Source organism: Euprymna scolopes, chromosome 1, assembly GCF_053919585.1.
Source record: "Euprymna scolopes isolate OS-2025 chromosome 1, ASM5391958v1, whole genome shotgun sequence".
Taxonomy (NCBI): domain Eukaryota; kingdom Metazoa; phylum Mollusca; class Cephalopoda; order Sepiida; family Sepiolidae; genus Euprymna; species Euprymna scolopes.
In genome coordinates, this window is record NC_136482.1 from 197800854 (window position 1) to 197809678 (window position 8825).

The following is an 8825-nucleotide window of genomic DNA, read 5'->3' on the forward strand; positions in this document are numbered from 1 at the left end:
CATTGAACGCGACCAACAACTTTTGTCCCCATTCCACCAGAGATTGGAGGTCTTCCTCCAGTGTTTCTGCCATTTCTTTAGAAAGGTGTTCATTCGTCTTCCTGTCGTGCCTGCCATAGAGTGTAGTGTCATCAGCATATATACCCATCTCAGAGGCAATTTTGTCGAGGAGGTCATTTATGAATATCAGGAACATAAGAGGCCCAAGGATAGAACCCTGGGGCACCCCCGCATTTATATCATATTGTTTAGATGTACGACCGTCGATGACAACCTGGATTTTTCTCTTATCTAAGAAGGATTTAATTACGTTAAGTATTCTACCAGTGATACCGTATGATCTAATTTTCCTGAGGAGACCCTCATGCCATACCCTGTCAAAAGCCTTAGATATATCTAGAGCTACCGCTCTGCCCTCCCCCGCTTTGTCCAGCAAATGGTATATACGTTCAGAAATCACAGTTAGGATGTCTGCTGTGGAACGGGCTTGTCTAAATCCATATTTGTCAGTCAGAAGTTTAGCATCTGTAAGATGATGGACGAGCATGGTTAATTAAGGTCTGAAATATTTTGGCAAAAAGTGGGAGGAGGCTAATGGGACGATAATTTGATGGGTCAGTCCTTTCGCCAGAATTCTTGAACACTGGTACAACAGAAGCAGTTTTCCAACAGCCCAGAAAGCAAGCTTCATTAAAGCATTTGTTGTAGAGTTTGGCGAGAACTGGAGCTACTTCGGCTGAGCACTTTTTTAATAGCACAGCTGGGATAAGATCGGGTCCACATGCTTTTGAAGTGTCAAGGTTTTTATGATAGCATGCACCTGAGCAGGGGTGGTTTTCAGATCGTCTAGCATGGCGTCTGTCCGCATAGGAAATTGAGGTAGGGGGTGGTTGGAAGGGTCCAGTGTGGAGTTTGAGGCAAACCGACTGGCAAGCATGTTAGCCTTGTCGGTTGCTGAGGAGACAACCTCGTGATTGTTGGTTAGTGGGGGAATTGTTGATTGCCCATTATTTACTACACTGTTTTAGATTTTCCAGAAGTCTCGAGTTCCTAATTTTTGTGCTTCGATGCGCTTTTTAGTGGTTCCCGTAAATTCTCTCTTAGCTGTCGCTATTTCTTTCTTAACGATATTTCTAGCTTCTATATAGTTCTGTCTGTTTGAACTGGACTTATGTCGGTTAAACCTAAGGTATGCATGCTGCTTTTGAGCAATGGCAGTTGCACAAGTCGACGTAAACCATTGGGGAGAGTGGGGCTTACAATAAAATTTCCGCATGGGAACATGCGCTTCGATTGCTGTTTTGAACCAGTCAGTGGTCTCGTTTGCACATTGTTCACCATTTATTTATTGTTATATATGTACATTGTTCATATGTCACTGTCTTTACAATATGTCTCAGGAGTGTTATGTTCTTTTGTATTGCAGGCTGTACCTTGGGTTTAAGTTGAGTAAAGCTTGGTCTGCACAACCAAGTTTCCTTACCCCACAACACACCATAAGTAAATTTGATCAATGTCAATTGTAAAATATTCTTTAATAGAAAAATAATTGTAATGTCGGTAATTATTTTTCAAGAAAATTAGGTCATTTTGAAATTATGCCAGTATTATTAATAATTATGTTGTAAACTTCAATTCATTCCAAAATTTTTAAAACACAGATTATGTTAGACAAGTCTAATCGAAAAACTAAAACTATTAGAAAATCTACCAAAAATCATAAGCAAGAAAAGTATTTTATTTCATTTCTGATCATCCGTAGATATTGAAAGCCAAGCTCATTTTGTGTATAAACAAAGTCGATCGTTGTGCTTTACAAGTAGGTGAAGTTTTTTTTTCTTCTATTAGAATACTAGCAGGACCCGTTAACTGGCGTTGCCCAGTAGTAGCATGCACTCCACTCTCTTCACGTAAAAATTTAAAATATGGTTGTTGTTTTTGTTGGTTACCAACCCCCAACCTCATCTTAAAAATCGCTTTTGGAATAGATACTCCATTTTGTGCTGGGGGTTGGGGTTGTCACAAAATTTGCTGGAAGGTTCAGGGTATTTTTCAGGGTATGATATTTTAGTTGGCAAGACTGGAGTTATGGTGACAAAAAGCTATCAAACCCTGTGTCACTTAAAGGAAACTAAATTCCAGTAGTCACCAAATATAAATTAAACGCTATTAAAGAAAGTGACTATTTTAACTATAAATTATAACATGATACACATTTACTATTTTAACTATAAATTATAACATGATACACATTTACTATTTTAACTATAAATTATAACATGATACACATTTACTATTTTAACTATAAATTATAACATGATACACATTTACTATTTTAACTATAAATTATAACATGATACACATTTACTATTTTAACTATAAATTATAACATGATACACATTTACTATTTTAACTATAAATTATAACATGATACACATTTACTATTTTAACTATAAATTATAACATGATACACATTTACTTACTGTAAAACTTCATCTTGCATTATATCTTTTTTTGGTAAATATGAAAAATCTTTCTGCCCTCAAAAAGTCCTTTAAAATTACCCCTTTTAAAGGATTTTGAGTGTGTTGAAAACAAATGTTAGTTTCTAAAAAGTGGGGGGAGGATCACTTTACTATAATAATATAAGGCGAAATTAGCAGCCACTTTATGGCCACGTTTTTTTGGTGGGTTCAACATACACTGAACATAATGTAACATCAAATAAGCACCCCTTTTGTTGTGGTAGAAGCACATCAAATCGATTATAATACATGGACCCCTCCCCAAAAAAACAAGGTGGGTGCACAGTTTATGTGAAAGTGTTAATTGTATGGTGACCCTCACCCCCAACAAAAGATAGATAAAAAGTGAGTGTTCATTGTACTGTAAATTATTATATAGAGGTGATCCCTTACTTTTTTGAACTAACATTTTTAAATATTTTTTAAAGTACTTGTTTGCTGGAATTTTAAACATTATTTTCATTTTCAGCCCCCCCCCTCTCGAGAACCTTTTTTGAAATTAACATTTCTTCAGATATTTAAAACTTTGCCAGAATTTTAAACGTGGTTTTTGTTTTCAGCACCCTGAAAAAATCTATAAAAGAGTTAATTTTAAAGGATTGGTCGAAGGTGGAAAAAATATCTTCATATTTAACCTTTTTTGTTGTTAAATAACGAAATACTATTGTGGTATCCTTATTACTAAACTAAAAAGTTAATTTAAAGCAATTAACCACATCTGAACACGTGAAATAATAGTGTGAATTATTTTAGCCATTTAAAGTTCCTGAAGCATTTATAATTTAAACAAAATTGTAAACTAAATAAACTAAATCAGCAACTCGTAAACAAAATGTGACAAAATATTTTTCTAAAGCATCCGTAATAAAATATAAATAATAATTAGTCACTGTAAATGAAATAAAAGTAAATAGCAAGGAAAATATGAATCCCCCAATTTCTAGTTGGCAAAAAATCAATAAACCAACTAATTTGTTTCCTAGTGATGTTAGTAAGATATTAATGAAAATAGTAGTTAATAATTTAAATGAAGTACGAATCATTTTATTTATTTTATTTTTTTTTTTTGAGATTCCAAACTTTGTAATCGTGTTATCTAACATGTAATGATTCTACACTAGGAAGCTGTGTTTGTTGTAATCTCTGGAATGTTCATTTTTGAATGATCTTTCTTTCATTCCGGAATGACCGCATATGTAGATCTCAACCAATGAAATTTCAAGATGGGAAGAGAAATAATTATTTCTATAGGGTTAAAGAATTAACTCATTTAAATCGATTGAAAATTACTTGTTTCAATTATTCTTTTGCTTTTAAAATTATTGTATATATTAATGAGTAATAAAAAGCATATCATTTGTAAGTAAGTCTTGTCCAAAATATTTGGCCAGTTTCATGATAGAGCTTATTTTGTTAGCTCTTGTTTCATAACAACATTGATCGACCATTCAAGGTTGAGATTGTATGGTTTTGGCATCTGTTGCAACATATGGTCTTCTCTTGGAGAAGAAGTGGCATATATTAAACAAGAATATGATATCATGTTAGTGTTCGAAAATGCTGAAGCATATTTCCTTTCCTTATAAAAGCCACATACTTCATAATATGGTTTCTCTTTATTTTACTTCAGTTAGTTTTCAAAAATCTGCATAGAACTTATGTTCGATTATGTTACAGAATATTTCATTTATTTACATACGATTCCATTAAAAATTAATTTATATCTGATGCCTCTTTTACGAGCAGACGCTGTTCCCGTTATGGCTGCTATATGTACTACGTTACATCTCAGTCTTCCAAGGACTGCTTCTAAATATTTATGAACGTTTTTTTTCTTCTTAGGCTAATTACTCCTATCACAACCAGGATAATGTTCATTTCTTTCAGAGATCCCTGTTTTCTTTTTAGATCATTTTTTTTGGTCCTGATATTTTTCTTTTCTCGTTCAGTTCTATTAAGATTAAAGTCATTTGGGACTGTGTCATCAATAATTAGTGCAGATTTTCGAGTTTTTAGTTCTGTTGGATTTCTTCCATAAGACAATGTCTGACTTGATAGCCTGGTTTTTTAAGTGTCTGCCCACCTGTATGTCTTTGTCATAGAATACTGTCATTTTCTGTTTGATGTTATTGATGGTGGTTCACGTTCCCAGATGTCCGACGATCTGTCAAGTTGCATCTCTGCAAAGATCTTCCAATCGAGCTATTTACATACTTTGTTATGGTGGACAGTTTAAAGGCCATCTGGCGATAAGGCTTAGCATCCAAACATTGGGTGACTTGGACTCTCAATGTATTCACATGTGTGTCACCAAACCAGGTTTCATTTCAAAAGAAAAGTCACATATTTCACAAGAATATGGTTTCCTTCTTTTTTGTTTTATTTTAATTCAGTCAACGGTCTAAGAAATGAAGGGGCTTACTACCTGGGGCTAACACTTGAACTCTATATGAGCTACATAGCTACTCGAATATTCAATTAGGTTCTTTATCTCTCAAACACTGAGTTAGTAAAGAAATTGAGAACACAATTTTCCTCTCACTAATTAATCATTTTCATATGTTGTAGTATATCTTTCGTTTTGGTCTCTTGGTCTTACTGGATTCCAAGAAAAAAATTTATCTAATCTCGTGGAGTATCCAGCTTGGTGCTATTACTTGATGTAACATCACTTAGATGTGTGCCATTCTTTGTAAACGCTAATGTGAATAAGCCCTAGGAAGTAGATCGTATTTGCGCTGCAAATACAAAATGTGGTTTTGAATATTTGGTCAGGGTTTACTTCTAGGGAAAAGTATCCTCATGCCAGGTTTTTCTGAAAAACCCCTGTAACGATGGACCTAAAGCATGAGGGTAGTGTCTAGTAGGCATTCAAGGTTTCTCCAGTTGGCATTCAAGTTTTCTCCAATAGGCATTCAAGTTTTCTACTGTGGGCAATCTAGTTCTCTCCAGTTGGCATTACATGTTTCTCTCTTTTTTGTTTTATTTTACTTCAGTCGAAGTTCTCAGAAATCAAAGGGCCCACAACCTGGGACTAAAACTTGAAGTCTATATGAGATACATAGATATTCGAATGTTCCACTTAAGTTCTTTATTTCTCAAACACTGAGTTCAGAATGTGTTTGCATATGTTTCACCAAACAGGATTTTTTCGTAGAAGAAAAGTCACATACTTCACAGGAATAAGGTTTCTCTCTGTTTCATTTTTCTTATCATTTTGTTTAAGCCAGGGATGAGGCATCCTACCAGATGCCAAACATACACCTGCTATTTTAGACACTTCAACCGAGAGATCTTTTTAAGATTCTAACCGTCCCTTTAAGTGCAATTGTTTGAATCTCCTTTGCACTTGTTTCTCTCCCGTATGTGTTTTCATATGACTAAACAAATTTGACTTCTGTGCAAAAGAAGAACCACATACTTTACAAGAATGTGGTTTCTCTCCCGTGTGTGTTTTCATATGACTCAACAAATTTGACTTCTGTGCAAAAGAAGAACCACATACTTTACAAGAATGTGGTTTCTCTCCCGTGTGTGTTTTCATATGACGAAACAAAGTTGACTTCAATGCAAAAGAAGAACCACATACTTCACAAGAATGTGGTTTCTCTTCCGTATGTGTTTTCATATGACGAAACAAATTTGGCTTCAATGCAAAAGAAGAACCACATACTTTACAAGAATGTGGTTTCTCTCCAGTATGTGTTCGCATATGTGTCACCAGATGAGATTTTCTTGCACAAGAATAGTCACATATTTCACAAGAATATGGTTTCTCACCAGAATGTGTTCGCATATGTTCCAACATATGTTGTTTCTGTGCAAAAGAAAAGCCACATACTTCACAAGAATATGGTCTCTCTCCAGTATGTGTTCGAATATGTGTCATCAAATGAGATTTCCTTGCAGATGAAAAGTCACATATTTCACAAGAATATGGCTTCTCTCCAGTATGTGTCTGAATATGCCTAAGCAAATTAGATCTCCTTGCAGAAGAAAAGTCACATACTTCACAAGAATATGGTTTCTCTCCAGTATGTGTTCGCATATGTTCTAACATATGTTGTTTCTGTGTAAAAGGAAAGCCACATACTTTACAAAAATAAGGTTTCTCTCCAGTATGTGTTCGCACATGTGTCACCAAATTTGATTTTCTTGTAAAAGAACAGTCACATACTTTACATGAGTATGGTTTCTCTCCCATATGTGTTTGCATATGTTGCAACATGGAATGTTTCTGTGTAAAAGAAGAGCCACATACTTCACAAGAATATGGTTTCTCTCCAGTATGTGTTTCCATATCTTGGCTGATCATTAGAAACAAAATTTTATATTCAATTTTTATATATCATATATAGATGATAATCAAACAAGATGCATAGATTCTCAAAATTTGGATAGTTTCACAAACATAACTAAAATTATAATTTTAATCAACACTAAATTTTGTCTAGTATTGTAGATAAATGAAATTTTGTATTTATTAATGGGACCATAAGTAATACTCACACATGCGGGGACTAATCATATGACTTTATATGTGTCATATGTGTCATATGCACACATAAGTAATTGTTATGCAGTTGTAAAATATATTCCAGCTGGGTTTCTACTGAATAAGTCTATGATTAGAAGGAATATGTTTACAATTGATAGGCATTTGTTTTTAATATATTATCAGAAAATGCTATTTAATGAAAGAAAAACGTATATTTCAAAAGGACTTTTTTCATTTCAGGCTTTTATCCAGTGACATTTGTTTTCTTTTATTAATTGCTGCATAGTCTGCAAAATAAAAAATTAATTTCATGAAAAACATGTTAATTATATACATGTTACTGCAAACAAAATATTTTAAGGTATAAATAAAGGATTTATAATTAAAAATAGGTTTCAGCATAGTGGACGAAAGAATGGGATGATAGTGTAAGATACTATTCTAACATGGATGATCGAAGTAGCCCATGGTGATCAGAGGAAAGAACACTAGTGTATCTGCGGAGAAGATCTGACAGTGTGGTTGGACACTCATTCCATTGCCAGTGTGGTTGCAGAAAGCAATGGTTCCATGGCAGAAGATGCATGAGGACAACCTTGAATTGCAGTAGAAAGCAAACCAATTCATTTATGAATGAACTCTGCATGTGTATATCAGTGGATAGCTGACACATTGTCCAAACAAATGTAAATTAGGTGTCACCTTCCCATGCTTCAAGTTGGCCTCAGAATATTCACTAAAGATTGATATGGTGCATGTTAATTCTCATGATAACAGAGCTAACCAACTTACATGGGTAAATGAAATTCGTAAAAAGACAGATTTCCGAGAACCTGTGTGTGATGTAGATTTGGGGAGATTCTAGGAGTCATTAGCTGGATATTAGAGAGAACAGACAACTCAAAATGACACAGCAAGCGGCATCATTTCAGACAGCCAAGATGTAAAAGAACTGAAAATGCCTGCCGGATCATGAAAACAAATGTTCGTAAATAATTCAAGTAAGTGTTGTGTTATTTACATCTGTTAAAAAAAACTGTTTGTCTACAACTATTTTGATACATCCACGTCAATCGGTGTTAAAATATAGACGATCAACTAAATGATACGATGTATATATATATACACGCATTTATATGTACATGAATATACAGATAAAATATGAAACCCAACTATTCAATGTGTATGTCATAATAGAACGCATTCATACACCTGCTTATATAACATAATCATCAAGAAACAAATTGAGAGGTCCTTTGCACAATAAAGCAGATTATGACAATAACATGGCTATGACTGTACTTGCAAATGTACTATGCACATATAGGATCTGTGTCTAGGTACCACTGAAGTGGTAGTGCCTAACAATGCAGTTGCTGTACAAGGAGGGAGACACTGGTGAAGAATCCACAGGGGAGATGTACAATGCAGTTCAGCACAGGTACAGTGATGAATATAATTAACACTCAGTTGCAGTTAAAGCAACTTCTTAAACAATTCAGTTCTGCAAACCAGATAATCGGCTCAAGTCACTTCAGTACAATTATATATGCTGTTAGAAGCACAGGTTTATATCAGATTTTTTCTTCTAGGAGGATGACCTGACAAGATTCATAGGTCTATCACACTGAGGAGGGTAATAATGCACTTGCGTTCTAGATCATGTATTTCTGTGGCCAAATACGGCTAGATAAAATTTTATCTAAGAGTAAGAGAATTTAGCGACTGAAATATAAAATCATAAGATAAACACATATATACCTCTAAATTACACCCACGTAGCCATAAAACTTTCTTATATT